This window comes from Malania oleifera, chromosome 1 (genome assembly GCF_029873635.1).
Source record: "Malania oleifera isolate guangnan ecotype guangnan chromosome 1, ASM2987363v1, whole genome shotgun sequence".
Classification (NCBI taxonomy): Eukaryota; Viridiplantae; Streptophyta; class Magnoliopsida; order Santalales; family Ximeniaceae; genus Malania; species Malania oleifera.
The window spans coordinates 79,260,741-79,276,291 of NC_080417.1; positions in this window are offsets into that span (position 1 = coordinate 79,260,741).

The following is a 15,551-nucleotide window of genomic DNA, read 5'->3' on the forward strand; positions in this document are numbered from 1 at the left end:
TAAATACCGAAGTATTTATCATAATCAAAACCGAGTATGACCTATAAGGTCAACATACAAATTGCCGGTCAGCTCATAACCCATCAGCTTTAGGGTTGTTAAGGAGAAGGCATCAGTGACCTTTATCTTCTTTAGTACTGTTAGCTTTACTATAATCCCAAGAGGGGAGTGAATTGGTATTTTAAAAATTAATCCCCTAGGTCAATGAACTAGGAGCCGTATTACACAAACCTAATGTCAATCTAGTGTGGATAAAATAAACAAATGTATATTAAGCAGAAATGAAACTACACAGGTAATCTAATTAAGCATGCCTAATAAAGCAGTAAGGAGAAAAGACACCAAATATATTATCTAGATTCGACAAACTTCCTATGTCCCTGCCTTGGCTCACAAGCACAATGATTACACTAAGGCTCACTTAGTGGTTGGAGCGGCACCTAAATACAACTAGGTAAATTAGCATTGGGTTGACCTTAACCTTTACAACCAATCCTTCCCAGCTGGATTACCGCCCCCTCAAGCGATGCTTGGAATACAAGAGAATCAGAATATAATTTGCGTACAAATATTATGCTTCTCAATCAAGCAGATTTGCACCAATAATAATCAAAGCACACCATAAATGTAAGAACAATAAGCTCAATGGTGTATATGTTCAATCAACACTCAAGGTAATAACTATCTCAATTTAAGCACAATAGTGTATCTGCAAGCTATTCTTTGAAACTATGTAAAGATAGAAATCTCAATCACAGTTTTAGAGTTTCAAAGAATTGTATCAAGAATAATCATAATATCTTAAAACATATTTTCTCAATATCAAAGCATGAAGAGATACTCAAACATAGGCTTTTAAAATATTTTTACACACATAAAAAATACAAGCTTAATGAGTCTTGCAATAATAATGCAAAGACTCACTTAGCTATAAGTTTTTCCACACACAGATTTATTAAGTAAAATCGGTGGAAAAACCTAGCTAACCCCTCAATCCGAAAATCAAATACACAATAAATCAAAGAGGGTTTTTAGCACACTAGAATAATTAAAAAAACACTCACAATGCTTGATTTCCCAAAAGAATGGTAATATATGAGTGTATAGGGTGTGTATGAAGAAATAGGGCTTAGGAAATTTAAGAGGATTTTTGCTTAACCAATGTGCTAATTAGGTGCTAATCCAAGAAAATGAACCCCTATATAATGAGAAGGTTAAAATTATTAGCGTCGGGGATACACAGGGAATTATTAAAAAATTTTTTTTGTTGGCCTAACTGGACTTTTCAATATTGTTTTGATGATAACAAAATGAAGGTTGGTTTAACATGTGTTGCTGAGTGGCTTTATTTCTGGTATGAGTAAAAGGACACTCACGGTTAATCATGGAAGTAAGTTGGAGATCAATGTCAATCAAGAGAAAGCTTCTTAATATATTGAAGCAATGAATGACAAATGAAGAGCTTAAAGGCCAAACATATCTTGAAGTAAAGACTGAACCTCAACAGGCTGCAAAACTTAGTGATTAAGGCGATTATGCTTAGAAGGATATTTGTAAGTACTTCAAGTCATCACTATTTAGATATGTAAAGCTCCTTAAGATACAAAGACTTAGAGACCAGCACTTGAAAAACTCTTGAAAATATTTTTGAAAAGTTATAATTAATTTTTTCAAGTAAACTAGATTTTAAAGAAATCAAAAATCGAAAATATTTGAAAAGAGAAGACTGCCCAGCCAACTGACTCGATGAACCAAAAGTACCTAGCTGATTGAAAGTACCCAGCCGACTGACCATTTTTTAACGTGGTTCAGTCAGCCGAATGACAGGAAACCTTCAGCAAAGTTAACTATCTAGTCGATGGATTCAATGAACTAAAAACGCCTACCTGACTGATGGTGCCCAGCTGACTGACTATCTTGAACATGGTTTAGTCAGCCAACTGACAATTTATCAAAATTATTTTTCGAGAGATAGAATGGTGTCAGTTGCTTGCCCAGCCGACTGACTAGTGCAAAAAGTGACCCAGTCGAGTGGGTCAACCAACTGACTCTACGGGGATTTTTAAATTTCAAACTTAAGAGAAGATTTTCAAAACTGATTATATAATTTAATATCTGTTGAAAAGTTACCTAAATGTTCCATGTTAAATGAGGAAACTTTTCCTTAAAAAAATCTATAAATACCTCCTTTGCTTAATGAAAAGAAAACTCCAGCAATACACGATTTCTACACTAAAGTTCTCCAAAAGCTCATACTTGCTCACACTCTTGCTGGGGGAAAACTCTATGAAATTGCTGGATTAAAAAGGGCTTTCGTTCTAATTAGCATCTAAAATCCTTATATCAATAAGAAAAAACCTTTGGTGATTTCTAAACCTTAAGCTTCACATTTTCTATTTAGTTTTGGTTTTGAAGTACGATTTGAGATTTAACTTGTACACCTTGCTCTGTGTTTGAGAGTGTTTTTGTACACAGATATTCATTCCTTTCTACTAGATCTTTGATGGTTTAAGGTATTGTTAGATCGTTGGACCAAACAAAGGTTGTTGCTTTGAAAGGTTTCTCTTCATGAAAAAGAGGTTGGTATTGTAAAGGTTTTTGTTCCACCTTGAGGGAACAAGGTATAGTGAAATCTTTAGGTTGTTGACCTAAGGCAAGGACGTAGGCTAGGGTAAGTCGAACCTCGTAAAAGCTACAATGTCACTCTCTTTCCCTTACTCTCTTTTAAGTTGCAACAAAAATATATACTGCGTGGATGTTGTAATTTTTTCAATTATAAAAACAATATATATTGGAAGTTAAATAAACCGAAGCCTAATTTCTTTTGGGCTTGCAGAAACCGAAAGGGAGTATGTTGGTTAATCAATTTTTTTGCGAAAACCATAAGGGAGTACATTGATTAGTTAACAACCCATGACCTATTAGCTGAAGGTTTATTTAAATTTTGAAGGGATTGGATGTTATTTTAATCTTCAGTTCAAAGGCCAACTACATGACTTGCACATTCATATACAGGGTTGCTGAATATTGCAAATCTAATTACTTGTATGGTGTTTGTTTAGCTTGAAAAGTTAATCAATTGGTTGTGTATGTTGTGGTTGCGAATTGAATAGAAGAAGTAAGTATTTGTGTGGATTGCCTAATTAACAAGAATATAAGAAGTATTTTAAAATATTGTAAAAAGTCAAGAATTCATAAAAAGACTCTAAAGAATTTTAAATAACCGAATTGAACCCCCCTCTTGGGACTACACCTTCAGTTTCAATTGGTATCAAAGCGCGGTTATGGAAAATCCTAACAAGTAGCTATATAAAGATCTAGATGGCACAAATAGGATTAGCTCCCTTTTGTGAGGGTCAATCCTCAACTAGACACCCTTTGTTGTGGACTAAATTACACCTTTTGGAAGCAATGAATGAGAATCCACCTTCAAAGATGGACTGGAAGGCATGGAATGTTGTCAAAAATGGAAATATGATCCCTACTAAACTTTTAGATGGAAAAGAAGTGCCTAAAGAAGATAAAGAACTAATCGAATCAGATTACAAAAATGCTGCAAATTAACTTAAGTGCAATAAACGTCCTATATTGTGCACTTGATGCAAATGAATTCAATAGAGTAATGGCATGTAAAATAGTTAAAGAAATTTGGGATAAGTTAGAAGTAACCTATGAAGGCATGGTAGATGTTAGGGACAGTAGAATTGATATGTTAACTAGTGCATACGAAGCTTTTAGGATGAATTCCAATGAAACTATAACAAGCATGTACACTAGGTTCACACATATCATAAACTCACTAAGTGCCTTAGGAAAAACATATTCCACCCATGAGATGGTTCGTAAAATTCTAAGAGCACTTCCACCTATTTGGGAACCGAAAGCCACAGCCATAATAGAAGGGAGAAGCCTCAAAACAACTTTGTTAGATGAACTCATAGAATCACTTCTAACCTATGAAATGATCTTGAAAGAAAGAAGCACTGAAAATAAAAATAAGAAGTATTTGGCTTTAAAAGCCTTGAAAGAACATTCAAGTGAAGAAGATAATGAATCTAGTGAATTAGAAGATGAAGACTTAGCTTTCATAACTAAAAGACTTGGAAATTTCTTCAAAAGAAACAAGAAATTCACTAGAAAATTCAACATATCAAAAACTGAAAAAAAGTGAAAGTAATAAGAGGGAATACAAAAGCAAAAATGAACCTCCCACTTGCTATCACTCTAAAAAGACCAGACACATCATGTCGTACTACCCACAACTCAAGAAGGAAAAGTGGAAAAAAAGCTTGCAATGAAGGCAACTTGGGATGACACAAGTTCGAGTGAATTGGAGAGCGAGTCAAGCGAACAAGAAGTAGCAAACATATGCTTCATGGCACACAACGAAGAGGTAAACTCTTACTACTCTCTCTCTAAAGATTCTTGTGATGAATCATGTAGTAATTCATGTGAAAGCATGCCTTCTTATAAAGAACTTCAAGCTGAATTATTCTCTCTCCATAATAAGTTCATTAAAGTCTCAAAGAGGAACATAAGCTTGAAACAACAAAACAAAACACTTAGAAATCAACTTGAATCCTCAAAACTTTTTGGAAAATAAAAAGACATAAAGATTGAAGAGCTTGAGAAGAAAGTAGATAACTTGTCTAAAAAATTAGCTAAGTCTCAAGTGAATGAAGATAGCAAGAGAGCGCAATAAATAATTGATCTTAGAAAGAAAAATCAAGAAAAGGAAAAGGTCATTTACAACTTTACCAAAGGTAAAGATAACTTCGAAAAAATGGTAGGACAACAAAGGATGGCTAACAATAAAGGAGTTATTGGTTACAATGGAACACAAGACAAGAAAAAGAAAAATTTGTTTGTGGGATATTTTGTAAATCGATCTAAGCACTATGCAAGTACTTCATCGACAAACATTTATGAGCATACTACTTGCTACATGTGTAAAAATAAAAGACACATAATGTTTAATTGTCCACTCAAGAAAAAGTACTAGACAAGATTCAAAGAAAGTTAAGAAAGTTTGGGTTCAAAAGTAACAACATAAATCCTTTCTTGTAGGTTTGCTTTAGGACCACTCCATCTAAAGATAAATGGTACTTGGATAACATATGTTCAAGGCATATCACAGGAGATAAATCTAAGTTCACTTCTCTTACTCAAAAGGATGGAGGATGTGTAACCTTCGGTGACAATGCAAAAGGCAAGATCATCGGAATTGGTAAAATAGGTAAAGACTCTTCACTCACTATAGATGATGTCTTGTTAGTTGATGGTCTAAATCATAATGTATTAAGCATTAGTCAACATAGCGACAATGGATTTGAAATAATGTTTAAGAGAGACAAATTCATAAATCAGAATTCTAAGGATCATAAGACATTATTCATTACACATGAATGAACAATGTTTATTGCATAAACTTTGATAGCTTGATCTCTCAAGATATAACTTGCTTAGCTGTCATGATTGAAAATAGTTGGCTTTGGCATAGAAGGCTAGGACATGCTAGCATGGATCTTATATCTAAGCTTTTTAAAAAGAATTTAGTTAAAAGCTTTCCTAACACGAAGTTTATCAAAGATAAAGTGTGTGATGCCTCTCAACTAGGAAAAAATATCAAGAAAAGCATCAAAAAGAAGAAACATATATCAGCTAGTAGACCACTAGAACTCATACACTTAGACTTATTTGGTCCTACTATAACTCAAAGCTTAAGTGGAAAACAATACGCCTACATAATTGTCGATGATTACTCTAGATATACATGGGTATTGTTTTTAGCTAACAAAGAGGAAGCTCGTAATTCGCTAATCACTCTATGCAAGAAGCTTCAAAATGATAAAAGGTATAATGTCTCAAATCTAAGAAGTGACTAAGGAAGAGAATTTAAGAATCAATATGTTGAAAAATTTTGTAATGATTATGGCGTAAGCCACAACTTTTCAGCACCTAGAACCCCACAACAAAATGGAGTTGTGGAAAGAAAAAATAAAACCCTTCAAGAAATGGCAAGAGCTATGCTTAATGAAAATAACTTACCCAAGTATTTTTGGGCCGAAGCTATAAATACAGCTTGCTATGTAATTAATAGGGGCCTAAAAAAAACACCTTATGAATTATGGAAAGGAAGCAGACCTAACATAATTTACTTTCCATGTCTCTGGGTGTAAGTGTTTTGTACTCAATAACGAAGACAACTTAGAACAAATTGATGTTAAATCGGATAAAGGTATATTCCTAGGATACTCTACAAATAGTAAGGCTTATAGGATCTATAACAAAAGAACACTCACCATAATTGAATCAATTCACGTAGACTTTGATGAATCAAATCCTTTCAAGAGACGTCAAAAATGAAGAAAAGGATGATATTTTCAAAAAGGAGGATGAGATCGAAATCAAGGAAGAAAAGGAAATAAATGAAGAAAACCCAAAAGATGAACCTATCGAAAATCTGGAATTACCAAGAGAATAGAACTATAAAAAAGATGACCGTCAAGATCAAATTATAGGTGAACCATCTAGAGGTGTAACTACTATACCTTCTCTAAAGAATCTATGCAATCACTATGCATTCTTATCTCAAAATGAACCTAAATATGTTGAAAAGGCCCTTAAAGATGACTCTTGGATAATTTCTATGCAAAAAGAATTAAACCAATTTGAAAGAAGCAAAGTATGGCAATTAGTACCCAAACCTGAAAATCATTCGATCATAGGAACTAAATGGGTATTTAGAAATGAAAAGGATGAGAATGGTATAATCATTAGAAACAAAGCTAGACTTGTAGCTAATGAGTATAACCAAGAAGAAGGGATAGACTATGATGAAACCTTTGCCCCTGTAGCAAGAATGGAGGCTATTAGAATGTTGTTAGCTTATGCTTCCTACAAAGAATTTAAGTTATACCAAATGGATGTCAAAAGTGCATTCTTGAATGGGTATATTAATGAAGAGGTATATGTTGAACAACCCCCTAGTTTTGAAAATATAGAAAATCCTAATCATGTATTTTGACTAACTAAGGCTTTGTATGGATTAAAATAGGTCCCCAGGGCTTGGTATGAAAGACTTAGTGGATTTCTAATTGAGAAGGGATTTTCAAGAGGAAAAATTGATAGTACCTTGTTCATTAAAACTAAGGAAGATGACATACTTTTAATTCAAAACTATGTAGATGATATAATATTTGGTGCCACTAATGAACATCTATCTAAAGAATTTGCAAACTATATGCAAGAAGATTTTGAAATGAGGATGATGGGAGAATTAAGCTATTTTCCTAAATTTCAAATCAAACAAGCAAAGAATGAGACTTTTATAAGTCAATCCAAATACATAAAAGAAATGTTACAAAAATTTGGTATGAAAAATAGTAAACCCATAAGAACACCTATGAGTACCTCCATCAGCCTAAATAAAGATGAAAAGGGAAAACCCGTAAACACAAAGTATTATAGATGTATGATTGGAAGTCTACTATATCTAACAACCAGTAGACCGGAAGTAATGTTTAGTGTGTGTATGCGTGCACGTTTTCAATCAACACCTAAGGAATCACACCTAATAGTTGTGAAGAGAGAATCCTAAGATACTTAATAGGCACTATGGACTTAGGACTATGGTACCCTAAGGACACCGGTTTTTATATAATTAGTTATTTAGATATGGACCATGCAGGGTGTAAAATAGATAGAAAAAATACAAGTGGCATATGCCACTTCTTAGGAAGATCTTTAGTTTCTTGGTTCTATAAGAAAAAAAAAAAAAAACTCTATGGCTTTGTCAACTGCTGAGGTTGAATATGTAGCAGCCGGGAGTTTTTGTGCACAAACACTTTACATGGAACAACAATTATGAGATCAATTTGAAATACACAACTATACCAATTAAGTGTGATAATACGAATGCGATAAACATATCTAAAAATCCTATTTCACACTCAATAACCAAGTACATTGACATAAGGCATCACTTCCTACGAGATCATGTTCGAAAAGAAGACATCATTCTAAAATTCATTAATACAAATGATTAATGGGATGATATCTTCACTAAACCTCTCTCAAAAGATAGATTTATAACCGTTAGAAAAGAATTTGGTTTACTACATAGTAAAGAAACTAACTGAAAGGACAAACCTTAAAAAAAAAATCCACAATTAACCAACTGACCATTTGGTCAGGCGACTAACTGAAGGAGTTTTCCTAGAACAGAGAGTAGTCAACCAACTGACCCTGAGCTTAGCTGACTGACTAAAGTAATTCTTTCTGGACCAGAGAGTAGTCATCTAACTAACCCTAAGGTCAGCCGACTGAATGACAGAGCAACCCTAGACTCGTTTATAAAACTCAAGTCATTTGAGTGGTCAGTCAACTGACTTAGGGTTTGTCTCTTTGTGTGCTCTAATTTTTTTTTTTTTGGTATGTACTTTGATATGTTGTATGACACAACTTGATTTCTGTGCTTGTTTCTTTCCCCTTGTTGTTTTTTTTATGATGGTAAAATTTTTAAGCAACACAACAACAATCCAAGCAGAAGTATAGTACAATGCACATGATAATGATGGACTTCATGCTTATGTGATATGCAATATGCTATATGTATATCTTGGAATTGGTATCTTGAAATCTTTAAAGACAATGAAAATATTAATGATTTATGGCTTACTATATTTTGAAAATCTGAGCATAAAGTTATTAAGCATGATTTTGAAACATGAATTTCGAATGATTAAATATTAGTATCCACGAGTACATACATGATATGAATCAATATTTGAAGCATGGGATGATAAAAAGCGTAATCTGTAATAAGTATGAATGTAATAAATTCAGGGGGAGTATCATTATTCATTGCTTGTAGTATGGTTTTTTTTTCTTAATTTTCATGAATTAATGAAGAATTATGAATGAAAAATATGACTTTGAAGTATTTTTCGCAAATATGAATGTTGTACAACATATGTCTGATTGTAAATTTAAAGATGTCATAACACATATGCAGTATGAATGATAAATATGAAATATGCATGACTATTTGACTTTTGAAGCACACTATATATACTATATTGCAATATATTGAGACGTGTGTGTTTATTTGAACTTTATCTTTTTAATATCTTACTCTTTTTGATTGATGTCAAAAGGGGGAGTAGTATTGAGCAAAACTTGAGCATGATATTGTAAAATTCGAACATGAGATATGCATCAAAAGGAAGAGGGAGAAGTACTTGATATTGAATGAGCATGATATTGTATGATATTGAAATTGGTCTTGAAACTACAAATATTGTAAACTATAAATATTGTAAGCGGGAGTAAAATGATGCTTGTTGAAAGGGGGGGGGGGTTTAAAACTTAGTCATATTTTTGCTCCTCATTTGTCATCATAAAAAAGGGGGAGATTGTTGGCCTAACTGGTCTTTTTAATCTTGTCTTGATGATAACAAAATGAAGGATGGTTTAACATATGTTGTTGAGTGGCTTTATTTTAGGTCTGAGTATAAGGACACTCACGGATAAGCATAGAAGTAAGCTCGAGATCAATTTCAATCAAGTTAAATCTTCTCAGTATATTAAAGTAATGAACGAAAAATGAAGAGCTTAAATGCCAAACAGATATTGAAGTAAGGATTGAACCTTAAGAGGCCGCAAGATTTAGTGATTAAGGAGATCATGCTTAGAAGGATATTTGTAAGTACTTCAAGTCATCACTATTTAGATATGTGAAGCTCCTTAAAATACAAAGACTTTAAGACTAACACTTGAAAACTCTTGAAAATGTTTTTGAAAAGTTATAATTAAGTTTTTCAAGTAAACTCAATTTTAAAGAAATCAAAAATAGAAAATATTTGAAAAGATAAGACTACCCAGCCGACGTACTCGATGAACTAAAAGTACCCAGTTGACTAATAGTACCTAACCGACTGATCATTTTTTAACGTGGTTCAGTTAGCCAACTGACAGGAAACGTTCAACAAAGTTAACTATCTAGCCAACTAACTCAATGAACTAACAAGGCCCAGCCGATCGACGTTGCCCAGCCAACTAACAATCTTGAATGTGGTTCAGTCAACCGACTAACAATTTATCATAATTATTCTTTGAGAGACAAAATGCTATCTGCCGCCTGCCTAGCCACTTGACTAGTTCAAAAAGTGACCCAGTCGAGTGGGTCAGCTAATTGACTCTGTGAGGATTTTTGAATTTCAAACTTAGATGAAGATTTCAATATTGATTCTAGAATTTAATATCTTTTGAAAAGTTACCTAAATGGTCCATGTTAAATGAGGAATATTTTCCTTAAAAAAGTCTATAAATACCCCCCTCACTCAATGAAAAGAACACTCAAGCAATGCACGATTTCTGCGCTAAAGTTCTCCTAAAGCTCATACTGGCTGACACCCTTGCTGGGGGAAAATTCTACGAAATTGCTGGATTAAAAAGGGCTTTGATTCTAATTTGCATCTAAAATCCTTATATCAATAAGAAAAAACCTTTGGTGATTTATAAACCTTAAGCTTCACATTTTCTATTTACTTTTGGTTTTGAAGTACGAATTGAGATTTAACTTGTACAACTTGCTCTGTGTTTGAGAGTGTTTTTTTTCGCTAATATCCATTCCTTTCTGCTAGATCTTTGATGGTTCAAGGTATTGTTAGATTGTTCGACCAAGCATAGGTTGTTGCTTAGAGAGGTTTCTCTTATTGAAAAATAGGTTGGTTGTTGTAAAGGTGTTTGTTCCACCCAGAAGGAACAAGGTATAGTAAAATCCTTAGGTGGTTGATCTAAGGCGATGATGTAGGCTGGGGTAAGCCGAACCTTGTAAAAGTTGCGGGGTCACTGTCTTTCCCTTACTCTCTTTTAAATTCTGGCAATAATATATACTGCGTGGATGTTGTAATTCTTTCAATTATAAAAACAACATATATTGGAAGTTAAATAAACCAAAGCCTTGTTTTTTTTTGGGCTTGCAAAAACCGAAAGGGAGTACATTGGTTAATCAAATTTTTACTGAAACCGTAAGGGAGTACATTGATTGGTTAACAACCCAAAACTTATTACCTGAAGGTTTATTTAAATTCTAATTTTGAAAAAGGGATTGGATGTTATTTTAATCTTTAGTTCAAAAGCCAACTGCAGGACATGCACATTCATATACAGGGCTCCTGAATATTGCAAAGTTAATTACTTGTATGGTGTTTGTTTGGCTTGAATAGTTAATCAATTAGTTATGTATGTTGTTGTTACGGATTGAATAGAAGAAGTAAGTGTTTGTCTAGACTGCCTAATTAACAAGAATATAAGAAGTCTTTTAAAAGATTGTAAAATTTCAAGAATTCATAAAAAGACTTTAGGGAATTTTAAATAACCCAATTCACCCCTCCTCTTGGGACTACACCGTAGGTTTCAGTTTTAAAAACATTTAAGAAAATTAACCCTGTTTAACTTAAAACAACCATGGTAAAAATTAGGACAACCTGAGAGTTTCATGCGTGGGACCTGTGGTTCGGCCTCCCGAATAGACACAATTGGAAAAGTGATTTTTCAAGGTTCGGGTGCCTAAAAAGGTTCGATTTTATGAGCTGAGGTGATTTTCTAAAAGTCTGTGATTTGGTTACCCATATCTGATTTGGTTTGCTGAACTTACATATTCGATAGTCTGAGGCAGTTTTGAATGTCATCGTTCGAGCTTCCAAGTTGGTGGAAAAGGTAAGGATATACGTACAGTTAACCGAGGACAGTGAAGTCCTTTTTGGTTCGATCGCCCAAAGTTGGGTCAACTATTTGACCAGTCCACGGTTTGGTTGACCAAGGTGTTTTAAACACCAAGGTTGAGTCACCCGAAACCTTATTCTTTTATTCCTTCATGTCCTATTTTAATTCAATTGATTTCGCTTACGATGTATATGATTTTGGGGACTATCTTACGTGTAAGTGCAAGGACCTAGGGTCATTGTAAGGTCTTGAAACTTATTAGATTCTACATGCATGATATGAATTAAATTATTACAGGCCTTTCTTATATTACTATTACAGACCCGAATTGAACATTAAATAAATTACAATGAATGAAACTTCTGGATCTTTGTTCTTCAAGTCTTCATATGCCATCAAATGATCTTACTAATATGGACATGCACCCACACTTGATGGACATTAAATACCTAAGTATTTGTCATAATCAAAACCGAGAATGACATATAAGCCAACATTCTCTCCCTTTTTAACGATGACAAATACATCATGCAAAAGTGGGTACAACCTTGAAAGGCTCCCCCTATCAATATGCATAATGAGACTTTTAAATATTTAACGTTCAAACATTTATAAAAAACCCCCAATTTTGCCTTTTCTCAATGTTCAAATTTTTTTCAAGAAGTACCCAATTTCGCCTATTTTCACCCTTTTCGTAATAGCAAAAAGGGCTACTGTAAATCTAAGGCATGTAGGACAAGCATTGAATATTAATCATTTATATGCAAGATATGATTGGGAAAGGTTTGTGGAAATTTCGGTAGCATGTCGTTTAACAATGGAGTATTTTTCCCAAAAATAGCTGTATAAAAATGACTTGATTGAGTTTTAGATTAACAATTTATCCACAACTACCAACTCAAATAGTTCAGTATGATCAAGATGGAAAACATAAATATAACTAGCAATATGCAAGATATATGATAGTCATGCATTCTAAAAACACATACAAACCCATAAAGTATGAAGCAGTGATAGAATTAAAGTTCAGATCTGTTTATTTTTATGTTTAAGTAGCTCCCCCTAAGTTTTTGCGTTTTATTAAATTTCTAGGAGGCATCTCTACTATGCATTAGACCTAGCTCATGTTTAATCTGTATGAACCTATCTTCCTAAAGTGGTTTCGTGAGGATATCGGACCACTGCTCATCTGTGCACACAAACTCAAGTGTCACATCCCTTTTCTTCATATGATCATGAATGAAATGATGTCTAATCTCAATATGTTTGGTTCGTGAATGTGAGATTGGATTCTTTGAAATGTTAATTGCACTAGTATTATCACATTTAATTGGAACCGTATCATGATGCAATCCAAAATCCCTAAGCTGTTGTTTCATATAGAGCGTTTGAGCATAACAACTTCCAGTTGCAATATATTCTACTTCAGTTGTGGATAAGGCAACTGAGTTTTGTTTCTTGGAGAACGAAGAAACTAGAGATTGTCCTAAATAGTGACAAGTTCCGCTAGTACTCTTCTTATCAACCTCACTACCGGCAAAGTCAACATGAGTATAACTAACAATCTCAAATGTCGTATGCTTAGGGTACAATTAGCCTAATTATATAGTTCCAACTAGGTACTTAAGAATTCTTTTCATAGCTAATAGATGAGACTCCTTGGGAGCAGCCTGAAACCTAACACACATACACACACTAAACATGATATTAGGACGACTAGAAGTAAGGTATAGGAGGCTACCTATCATGCCACGTTATAGTTTCACATCAATAGGGATGCCTTGCTCATCTTTATCAAGTTCTATGGAAGAACTCATAAGGGTACCAAGAATTTTACCATCTTCCATATTAAATTTCTTGAGAAAATCCCTAACATATTTATATTGGCATATAAATGTTCCATGTTTAGCCTATTTAATTTCAAGTCCTAAAAAGGAACTCAATTCAACCATCATGCTCATTTTGAATTCACTTTGCATGCATTTGGCAAACTCATTACACAAGTCATCATTAGTTGCTCCAAAAATAATATCATAAACATAGATTTGAACAAGGAACATATCATCATTTTTAGATTTGATGAAAAGTGTTGTGTCAATTTTGCCCCAAGTTAACCCATTTTCTAATATAAAACCACTAAGCCTCTCATACCAAGCTCCAGGAGCTTGTTTCATTCCATAGAAGGTTTTGGACAACCGGTACACATGATCAGGATATTTATGATTTTCAAAACCAGGAGGTTGTTCTACATGCACTTCTTCATTTATATATCCATTTAAGAATGCACTTTTAACATACTTTTGATACAATTTATAGTTCTTAAAAGTGATATAAGCAAGCAACATACAAATGGCCTCCATTCTAGCTACACGAGCATAGGTTTCCTCAAAATATATCCCCTTTTATTTTGATTACATCCCTGGGCGACTAGTTTAGCTTTACTTTTGGTTACTACCCCATTCTCATCCTTTTTGTTTCCATACACCCATTTAGTTCCAATAATTGTATGATCATTAGGCCTAGGAATTAGGGTTCAAACTTAGCTTCTTTCAAATCGGTTAATCTCTTCCTGCATAGACATTACCCAAGACTCATCTTCTATGGCTTCCTTAATGTCTTTGGGCTCTTCTTGAGATAAGAAAGCAAAATGGCTAGCTAGGTTTCTTAAGGAGGACTAGGTTGCTACACCATGTGAAGTTTAACCTATAATTTGATCTAAATGGTGGTTTCTAATGAATTTCCAATCCTTATGCAGCTCTTGAACCTCACTTTCAAGTTTATCATTTTCAATTGATTTATCATTTGCTTCTTAATTGATATCCACATTATTTTCAATAGATAACTTATCTAAACCTTTTCTAATATCAATATAATCTTCATCATCTCTTTTAGAAAATGGATTAGATTCATCAAACACAACATGAATAGATTCAATAACTATTAATGTTCTTTTATTAAAAATTCTATATGCTTTACTATTAAGTGAATAACCTAGGAAAATACCTTCATCAGATTTAGAGTCAAATTTTCCTAGGTGCTCATTATCTCTAAGTACAAAGTATTTACAACCAAAAATATGAAATAAGAGATATTAGGTCTATGGTTGTTCCACAATTCATATGGAGTTTTATTAAGTGAAGGTCTTATTAACACTCTATTCATGACACAACATGCAGTACTCACAGCTTCTGCCCATAAATATTTGGGTAATTTATGTTCATTCAGCATTGTTCTATCATTTTCTTGCAAGGACCTATTCTTTCTTTCTACAACTCTTCTTCGTTTTGGGGTCCTAGGTGCAAAAAAATTATGTGAAATGCCCTCTAAGTCACAATAGTTTTCTATGCCATCATTTTTTAATTCAGTTCCCCTATCACTTCTTATATATGTGATTTTGTAGCCTTTTTCATTCTGAATTCTTCTACATAATTTAGTGAATTGTTCACATGGTTCATCTTTCCAATGTGAACCTAGAATAATCATCCACAAAAACAAAGGCATAGAATTTTCCACGTAGACTTTGAACTTGATTAGGACCAAATAAATCTAAGTGTTGCATTTCAATTGGTCTAGTGGCAGATATGAATTTATTTTTCTTAAATACTTGATTTAGTTTGCTTACCCATTTGACATCCATCACATGTTTTATCTTTCACAAAATGTGTTTTTGGCAAGCCTTTAACTATGTCCTTTTTAACAAGTTTTTACAAAAGATTCATACTAGCATGTCCTAAACGTCTATGTCACAACAACCTAACTTCGTTTATTGCAGAAAAACATGTAACTTTTTGAGAAGCTAAATTATCAAAACTAGTTGTATA